Source organism: Octopus sinensis, linkage group LG12, assembly GCF_006345805.1.
Source record: "Octopus sinensis linkage group LG12, ASM634580v1, whole genome shotgun sequence".
Lineage (NCBI taxonomy): Eukaryota > Metazoa > Mollusca > Cephalopoda > Octopoda > Octopodidae > Octopus > Octopus sinensis.
The window spans coordinates 68,251,073-68,261,501 of NC_043008.1; the positions used below are offsets into that span (position 1 = coordinate 68,251,073).

The 10,429-nt window shown below is 44.2% G+C and overlaps 1 long non-coding RNA gene across 1 annotated transcript; it reads left to right on the forward strand.

Moving 5' to 3' along the window:
- The first annotated feature begins 642 nt into the window (after positions 1-642).
- On the forward strand, positions 643-10,192 carry LOC118765663. Its single transcript, XR_005001531.1, has 2 exons — positions 643-675; positions 9,844-10,192. It is a non-coding gene; the product is annotated as an uncharacterized LOC118765663 (long non-coding RNA).
- Positions 10,193-10,429: the final 237 nt, after the last annotated feature.

A 10,429-nucleotide genomic window follows, 5' to 3' on the forward strand; every position in this document is an offset into this window, starting at 1 on the left:
TTATTCTTGGTAATCAGTCTCCTTATTTGCTGCATTCGGCATATTTGATGTGTTGATGATAAAACCATATGTTTTTTTTTTTCCCCAAAGGATGAAGTTTAGTGTACACCATTTAGATTTGGTGCCTGAGAAGAACAGAACATGTATGCTATGAAGAGGAAAGCAACCTGTAGATCACTCTTTGATGTTACTATAAGTAGATTCCAGTCTGAGCATATTTGGCTTTTCATCCCTGGAAGTTACTCTTTACTCTTTTACTTGTCTCAGCCATTTGACTGTGGCCATGCTGGAGCACCACCTTTAGTCGAGCAAATCAACCCTAGGACTTATTCTTTGTAAGCCTAGTACTTATTCTATCGAGGTCTTTTGCCGAACTGCTACGTTACGGGGACGTAAACACACCACCATAGGTTGTCAAGTGTTGTTGGGGGCCAAACACAGACAAACATATACACACACATATATATATACATATATACGACGGGCTTCTTTCAGTTTCCGTCTACCAAATCCACTCACAAGGCTTTGGTCAGCCCGAGACTATAGTAGACAGTTGCCCAAGGTGCCACACAGTGGGAATGAACCTGGAACCATGTGGTTGGTAAGCAAGCTACTTACCATACAACCATTCCTGCACCTATATTGTGACATCAAAAACTAAACATAGAAATGTTGGTAAGTTCCAGAATATCTGTAATGAATGCAAACAATATTGGAGAGCAACAAAGGGGTTAACTTGGAGAAAGCATTTGTTTCTTAAATTCCTTTAAGAAAAATTAATGGGGACAAATTTGAGAAGATTGTTTACCAAGTACTTTGATTGACTAATGAGTCAGGAATTAATTTATCATCATTACTGATTTGACATCTTGCCGCCTAAAACATACTAAAATAAGAACCATTCAACTTATCGAGAAGAATTTGCACAATTGCATCAAAACCTAAGAAAAGCGACTCCAAGAATTTAAAAACACATTACTAGATAGAAAATACCCAACCAGTCTAATCAAAAATGGAATAGAATGTGCAAAAATGACAGACATCCAAGAGTTACAGAAAACAGCCCCTTTCCTAACTGACACTGCTCCTTATTCCTTGGCCTTGGATTTTGATATATGAAGATTTGATAAACAAGACTATAAATTAAAACCAACCCCAAAAGACAGTGACAAGCTAGATCTCTAACAAGTCTTCCTTCCTGATACCTTAGTAGCTTCTAAGCTGAAGTGAAAACAGCATGTTCTTTGTCTATCTCCTTACCTTCTTGGAGGTTTTAGGTAAAATTATACTGTGTCCATCTGTTTTAATTTAATTTAATTCTATGTATTTATTCAGCTGAGGATTGGTCTGCATTTAAATTGATGTAATGGTTGCATTGTTCAATTAAATGGAGTTGCGTGAAACGATCGCATTGCATTACCTTTGGATATCCTGTTGCTTATTTTGATTTTAATCACCGTATTTTAAAACTGTATGGATAATAACGTACTAAATTCTGGTACCTGAACTTAAGTACCTAATTCATCTGAATCTAAATTTTTGCTATATATATATATATATATATAAAAGCATACTGGGAGAAAGGAAAGAAACGAAACGAAACAACACGAACACATATAGATATATATATCTATACATATATATATAAATACACACGCACACATATATACATATATATATATATATATATATATCATCATCATCATCATCATCATCATTTAACGTCCGCTTTCCAGGCTAGCATGGGTTGGACGGTTCAACTGGGGTCTGGGGAGCCCGAAAGCTGCACCAGTCCAGTCAGATCTGGCAGTGTTTCTACAGCTGGATGCCCTTCCTAACGCCAACCACTCCGAGAGTGTAGTGGGTGATTTTATGTGCCACTGACACAGGTGCCAGACGAGGCTGGCAAACGGCCACACTTGGATGGTGTTTTTTTATGTGCCACCGACACAGGTGCCAGACAAGGCTGGCAGACGGCCATTATCGGATGGTGTTTTTATGTGCCACCGACACAGGTGCCAGATGAGGCTGGCAAACGGCCACGATCGGATGGTGTTTGTTACGTGCCCACAGCACGGAGGCCAGTCGATGCAGTACTGGCTACGGCCACGTTCGGATGGTTTTCTTGTGTGCCACGTGCCACCGGCACTGGTACCACAAAGATACAAATTCCATTGATGTTCATCTATTTTGATTTGTTTTGATTTTCACTTGCCTCAACAGGTCTTCACAAGTGTCACAAGAAGGAAGGTAAGCACAGGTGGACTGACTACGTCCCAGGTAAGGGCCACGGGTTATGGCCTGACTAGTCTTGCCAGGTCTTCGGATGGTGTTTTTATGTGCCACCGACATAGGTGCCAGATGAGGCTGGCGAACGGCCACGATCGGATGGTGTTTGTTACGTGCCCACAGCACGGAGGCCAGTCGATGCGGTACTGGCTACGGCCACGTTCGGATGGTTTTCTTGTGTGCCACCGGCACTGGTACCACAAAGATACAAATTCCATTAATGTTCATCTATTTTGATTTGTTTTGATTTGATTTGATTTGTTTTGATTTGATTTTGATTTTGATTTTCACTTGCCTCAACAGGCCTTCACAAGTATCACAAGGAGGAAGGTATGCACAGGTGGACTGACTACGTCCCAGGTAGGGGCCATGGGATATGGCCTGACTAGTCTTGCCAGATCTTCGGATGGTGTTTTTATGTGCCACCGACACAGGTGCTAGATGAGGCTGGCGAACGGCCACGATCGGATGGTGTTTGTTATGTGCCCACAGCACGATGGCAGTCGATGCGGTACTGACTACGGCCACGTTCGGATGGATTTCTTGTGTGCCACAGGCACTGGTACCACAAAGATACAAATTCCATTGATGTTCATCTATTTTGATTTGATTTGATTTTCACTTGCCTCAACAGGTCTTCACAAGTGTCACAAGAGGAAGGTATGCACAGGTGGACTGACTAGTCTTGCCGGGTCTTCGGAATGTGTTTTTATGTGCCACCGACACAGGTGCCAGATGAGGATGGCGAACGGCCATGATCAGATGGTGTTTGTTACGTGCCCACAGCACGGAGGCCGGTCGATGCGGAACTGGCTACGGCCACGTTCGGATGGTTTTCTTGTGTGCCACCGGCACTGGTACCACAAAGATACAAATTCCATTGATGTTCATCTATTTTGATTTGTTTTGATTTGATTTTGATTTTCACTTGCCTCAACAGGCCTTCACAAGTATCACAAGGAGGAAGGTATGCACAGGTGGACTGACTACGTCCCAGGTAGGGGCCATGGGTTATGGCTAACTAGTCTTGCCGGGTCTTCGGATGGTGTTTTTATGTGCCAGCGACACAGGTGCTAGATGAGGCTGGCGAACGGCCACGATCGGATGGTGTTTGTTATGTGCCCACAGCACGATGGCCAGTGATGCGGTACTCACTACGGCCACGTTCGGATGGATTCTTGTGTGCCACCGGCACTGGTACCACAAAGATACAAATTCCATTGATGTTCATCTATTTTGATTTGTTTTGATTTTCACTTGCCTCAACAGGTCTTCACAAGTGTCACAAGAAGGAAGGTATGTACAGGTGGACTGACTACGTCCCAGGGAAGGGCCACGGGTTATGACCTGACTAGTCTTGCCGGGTCTTCGGATGGTGATTTTATGTGCCACCGACACAGGTGCCATATGAGGCTGGCGAACGGCCACGATCGGATGGTGTTTGTCATGTTCCCACAGCACGGAGGCCAGTCGATGCGGTACTGGCTACAGCCACGTTCGGATGGTTTTCTTGTGTGCCACAGGCACTGGTACCACAAGGATACAAATTCCATTGATGTTCATCAATTTTGATTTGTTTTGATTGATTTTCACTTGCCTCAGCAGGTCTTCACAAGTGTCACAAGAAGGAAGGTATGCACAGGTGGATCGACTACGTCCCAGGTAGGGGCCACGGGATATGGCCTGACTAGTCCTGCCGGGTCCTCTCATGCACAGCACACTTCCATAGGACTCGGTCTTTAGTCATTTCCTTGGTGAGACCTAAAGTTCGAAGGTCGTGCTTCACCACCTCGTCCCAGGTTTTCCTGGGTCTACCTCTTCCACAGGTTCCCTCAACTGCTAGGGTGTAGCACTTTTGCACACAACTATCTTCAGCCATTCTCGTCACATGACCATACCAGCGCAGCCGTCTCTCTTGCACACTACAACTGACACTTCTTAGGTTCAACTTTTCTCTCAAAGTACTTACACTCTGACGATTATGAACACTGACATTACACATCCATCGGAGCATACTGGCTTCATTTCTTGTGAGCTTACGCATATCCTCAGCAGTCACGGCCCATGTTTCACTACCATGTAGCATGGCTGTACGTACACACGCATCATATAGTCTGCCTTTTACTCTTAGCGAGAGGCCTTTTGTCACCAGCAGGGGTAAGAGCTCTCTAAACTTTGCCCAGGCTATTCTTACTCTAGCAGTTACACTTTCAGCACACCCACCCCCGCTACTGACTTGGTCTCCTAGGTAGCGGAAGCTATCAACTACTTCTAGTTTGTCTCCTTGGAACGTGGTAGAAGTTGGTCTCTGCACATATATATATATATATATATATATATATGTACATATATATATACTCTTTTACTTGTTTCAGTCATTTGACTGTGGCTATGCTGGAGCACCACCTCTAGTTGAGCAAATCAACCCCAGGACTTATTCTTTGTAAGCCTAGTACTTATTCTATCGGTCCCTTTTGCCGAATCGCTAAGTTATGGGGACGTAAACACACCAACATCAGTTGTCAAGCAATGTTGGGGGGACAAACACAGACACACAAACGTATACAGGCTTCTTTCAGGTTCCATCTACCAAATCCACTCACAAGGCTTTGGTTGGCCTGAGGCTATAGTAGAAAACACTTGTCCAGGGTGCCACACAGTGGGACTGAACCTGGAACCATGTGGTTCGTAAGCAAGCTACTTACCACACAGCCACTCCTATGCCTATAGTGAATAGGGTATCATCATCATCATCATCATTTAGCGTCCGCTTTCCATGCTACATGGGTTGGACGGTTCAACTGGGGTCTGGGAAGCCAGAAGGCTGCACCAGGCCCAGTCTGATCTGGCAGTGTTTCTACGGCTGGATGCCCTTCCTAACGCCAACCACTCCGTGAGTGTAGTGGGTGCTTTTTACGTGCCACCCGCACAGGTGCCAGACGGGGCTGGCAAACGGCCACGGACAGATGGTGCTTTTTACGTGCCACCGGCAAGGGGGCCAGGCGAGGCTGGCAACAGCCACTATCGGATGATGCTTTTTACATGCCACCAGCATGGAGGCCAGTCGGGGCGGCGCTGGCAATGGCCACGATCGGATGGTTCGCTTACATGTCACCGGTACTGGTATCACAGCTGCAATTTCCATTGATGTTGATCAACTTCGATTTTGGTTCTGATTTCTGATATCTGATTTGATTTGATTTGATTTCCACTTGCCTCAACAGGTCTTCACAAGTGGAGTTTTGTGTCCCAAGAAGGAAAGGTATGCATAAGTTGACTGGCTACATCCCAGGTAGAGGCCACGGGTTATGGTCTCACTAGTCCTGCCGGGTCTTCTCACGCACAGCATACTTCCATAGGTCTCGGTCTCTAGTCATTTCCTTGGTGAGACCTAAAGTTCAAAGGTCGTGCTTCACCACCTCGTCCCAGGTTTTCCTGGGTCTACCTCTTCCACAGGTTCCCTCAACCACTAGGGTGTGGCACTTTTGCACACAATTATCTTCAGCCATTCTCGTCACATGACCATACCAGCGCAAACGTCTCTCTTGCACACCACAACTGATGCTTCTTAGGTCCAACTTTTCTCTCAAGGTACTTACACTCTGTTGAGTATGAACACTGACATTACACATCCATCGGAGCATACTGGCTTCATTTCTTGCGAGCTTACGCATATCCTCAGCAGTCACAGCCCATGTTTCACTACCATGTAGCATGGCTGTTCGTAGACATGCATCATACAGTCTGCCTATTACTCTGAGCGAGAGGCCTTTTGTCACCAGCAGGGGTAAGAGCTCTCTAAACTTTGCCCAGGCTATTCTTACTCTAGCAGTTACACTTTCAGCACTCCCACCCCCACTACTGACTTGGTCACCTAGGTAACGGAAGCTATTAACTACTTCTAGTTTTTCTCCCTGGAATGTGGTGGAAGTTGGTCTCTGCACATTTTCAGTGTTTATTGCTCCTGAGCATTTGCCACAAACAAAAACTATTTTCCTAGTTAGCCTTCCTTTGACATTGCTGCACCTCTTATGTGTCCATAGCTTACACTTGGTGCATCTTATAGAGTTTCTACCTACACCTTTTCTACAGATCGAGCAGGGCCATCTACCTGAGGGTGTTTGTGACTTGTCTACCTTCCTACTTATTCGGACTTTGGTTTTGGCTAGGTTGACTCCAAGGCCCTTCGATTCTAATCCTTGCTTCCAAACCTGAAACTTCTCCAGTTCTGATAGTGACTCCGCAATTAGAGCAAGGTCATCAGCATAGAGGAGCTCCCAGGGGCATCCTGTCTTGAATTCCTCCGTTATTGCCTGGAGGACTATGATAAATAGGAGGGACTGTGGACTGAACCTTGGTGGACCCCAACCTCTACCCGAAATTCTTCACTGTACTTGTTGCCAACCCTCACCTTACTAGCAGCATCTCTGTACATGGCTCGCACAGCTCTCACTAACCATTCATCTATCCCTAGTTTCCTCATTGACCACCAGATAAGGGATCGAGGGACCCTGTCGAAGGCTTTCTCCATGTCAACAAAAGCCAGGTACAGGGGCTTATCTTTGGCTAGGTATTTCTCCTGCAGCTGTCTTACCAGGAATATAGCATCAGTAATACTTTTCCCTGGCACGAACCCAAACTGCATCTCATCTAAGCTAACTCTCTCTCTAATTAGTTGGGCTATAACCCTCTCCGTAACCTTCATTACTTTATCCAGCAGCTTGATACCCCTGTAGTTATTTGTATCTAGGGAGTCACCTTTACTTTTGTAGCAGTTGACTATTATGCTGCTACACCAGTCATTGGGTATGACTCCTTCGTGTATCACCTGGTTAACTATACGGGTGACTAGGCTATAGCCGATACTACCAGATATTTTTAGCATCTCTGCAGTAATTCCTGATGGGCCTGGGGCTTTCCCTGTCTTTATGCTTGTAATTGCCTTTACTAAGGAACTGTCAACTCGGATTGCTGGTCCCTCTGTTGGGTCGACATTCGGCAGACTCTCTTTATCCCATTCATTTTCTTTATTCAGCAACCTTTCATAGTGGCGTCTCCAAACCTCTCTCTTTGCATCCTCATTTAGCGCAAGTGAACCATTATCCTTGCGAACACATTTCTCTCCTACCACGTCACGATTCTCTCTCACACACTGTCTTGAAACATGAAATACCTCAAGTCTTTCATCCTCACGGTGCAGAACATTGGCAAATTTTTTCTTATCTGCTTCCCCTCTGGCTAAATACACCTGCCTCCTAGCTTCTCTTCTGGCAGTCTGATACACTTCTCTGCTACCACCGTTCTTTCAGTCCTTCCAAGCCTGTTTCTTTTGTCTAATAGCCCTGTCAACAATATTGTTCCACCACCACGTTATTTTGGGTCTTGAGGGGCCTTTGCACCAACCACAGATCTGGTCAGTGGCTCTCAGCAGGTTGTCCCTTAGAGACCTCCAGTTGTCTTCTACCCCATGTTAAGCTATACCTCCTTCTATTTCGTCAAAGGCTTCAAGTAATATGTCTCTAAATCTCTGTCCATTCGCAGGATTTTTAAGCTTCCAGACCCTTCTTCTCCATGTTGGTCGTCTTCTAGTTGTCCTCTTAGTTCTGATCCTAAAGTCACTAACTACCAGTCTATGTTGTGGGGTACATTCTTCGCCTGGGAAGGTTTTGGCATTTATAAGCAGCCATCTTTCCCTTTTTCTGGCAAGGATGTAGTCGATTTGGCTAGTATGTCGGCCCGATCGGTAGGTGACCAGGTGGCTTGTAGATTTTCTGAAGTTAGTGTTGCAAACCATAAGACTATTTGCATCGCAGAACTCCAGCAGCCTAGTTCCCTCCTCAATGCGGGAACCATAACCGTAGCCTCCATGTACGCCATGGAAGCCCCCGGCAGATATGAGAGGCACAGGCATGACCATGTGGTAAGAAGCTTGCTTCCCAACCACATGGTTCAGGGTTCAGTTCCACTGCATTGCACCTTGGGCAAGTGTCTTCTATTATAGCCTTGGGACAACCAAAGCCTTGTGAGTGAATTTGGTAGATAGAAGCTAAAAGAACCCCATCATATATTTGTATATACATGTATCTATGTGTAAAGCCTTGTGAGTGAATTTGGTAGATAGAAGCTAAAAGAACCCCATCATATATTTGTATATACATGTATCTATGTGTGTGTATGTCTTTGTGTCGAAGTTTGTCCCCCGACCATCATTACTTGAGAACTGGTGCTGGTGTGTTTATATCCTTGTAACTTAGCAGTTCAGCAAAAGATAACAACAGATCAATACAGTCGACTGAAATTCCTTTAAGGTGGTACTGAATATGACCACAGACTGAAACAAGTAAACGATAAAAGATAAAGATATAAAGGTGCAGGAGTGGCTGTGTGGTAAGTAGCTTGCCTACCAACCACATGGCTCTGGGTTCAGTCCCACTGCGTGGAACCTTGGGCAAGTGTCTTCTTCTATAGCCTCAGTCCGACCAAAGCCTTGTAATGGGATTTGCTAGACGGAAACTGAAAGAAGCCCATCATATATATATGTGTGTCTGTGTTTGTTCCCCCACCATTGCTTGACAACCGATGTTGGTGTGTTCACATCCCCATAACTTAGCAGTTCAGTAAAAGAGACCGATAGAATAAGTACTAGGCTTACAGAGAATAAGTCCTGGGGTTGATTTGTTTGACTAAAGGCAGTGCTCCAGCGTGGCCACAGTCAAATGACCGAAACAAGTAAAAGAATATCATATATATATCAGTATAGAGAAAGAGATAGCTAAATTGTTAGATAGCTGGATATATAGAGAGAGATGGTAAATGAGAGAGAGAGAGAGAGACTTGAGGGTGGCTATAGAATGTTAAGATAGGTAAACAAGATATGAGGTATGAGGCATGGTGTTTGTAAAAACTAAAACCTCTGATGCATGAGATAAACTTCTGACAAAAGTATCACTGGAGTATTTGGTGCATGCAATGTACTTTGAAGCAGTCCAGTCATAGGCTGTCTTTGGTAAGATACTTGTTAATTAGAAGTTAAGACTGAGAAGGACTAAATAGAAAAAAAAATATATAGGTCATGATGAAAAGCTTGAGTGAACATCATGTGGAGGTAATTTGTGGGAAAATATAATTTTTTTTCTTTTTTGTTATTGAAGCCAGTAAACGTTAAGAATTCAAACTTTCTTTAATAACTTTTATTTTAGGCATTTTGTTGGTAGGGGATTTTGTTTTGAAGTAGCAAAACTGCTGATTTCACTGAAAATTTATTACATCATCCTGTTTTTATTCATTCATTTACTAATTGATTTTTTTTTTTGTTGAGTCTATACAGAAAACTAACTTTTGTAAAGGGCAGGCTTAAGTAGATTGAATACTTTCCAGTAATATGGCTAGTACTTATCAGGAAGGCATCATGTATGCCTCCACCCTCTCTTATGAACAACATGTAATTAAAAACATCTAATTAAAGTCACTACAAATGCTAGGTGTCACAATGTCTACTGATCTTTACTAGTGAACACTAAAACTACATCCTAAAGACACAACCCATCTTTTTAGTATTTTGCAGGCCCAGAAAATACTTAGCTCTGACCAGTTGGTGACCCTCTATAAAGTTCAAGTGAAACCCACACTAAAGTACTGTTTACATATCAGGAAAAGTGCTGCTGCTACTGCTACAACTACTGCTGCTATGCTAAACTTCAGCAGTTATCACTTCAAAGACTACTTGGTAGCACAGTACCATACTGTTACTAATTGTTTTTGGTACTCATGTTTTTATCTCTTTCCAGCTCCACCCAACCATTCTTACCCTTTCTTCCAAATCTGAGTAGTCATATAGCTCCACTATAGCAAGAAACCTGTTTTGCCTCTGTCTCTCCTACTTTAACCCCTCATTGCTTATCATCATCATCATCATTTAGCATCCGCTTTCCATGCTGGCATGGGTTGGACGGTTCAACTGGGGTCTGGGAAGCCAGAAGGCTGCACCAGGCCCAGTCTAATCTGGCAATGTTTCTACGGCTGGATGCCCTTCCTAACGCCAAACACTCAATGAGTGTAGTGGGTGCTTTTACGTACCAGACAAGGCTGGCAAACGGCCACGATCGGATGGTGCTTTTTACGTGCCACCGGCCTCATGTCC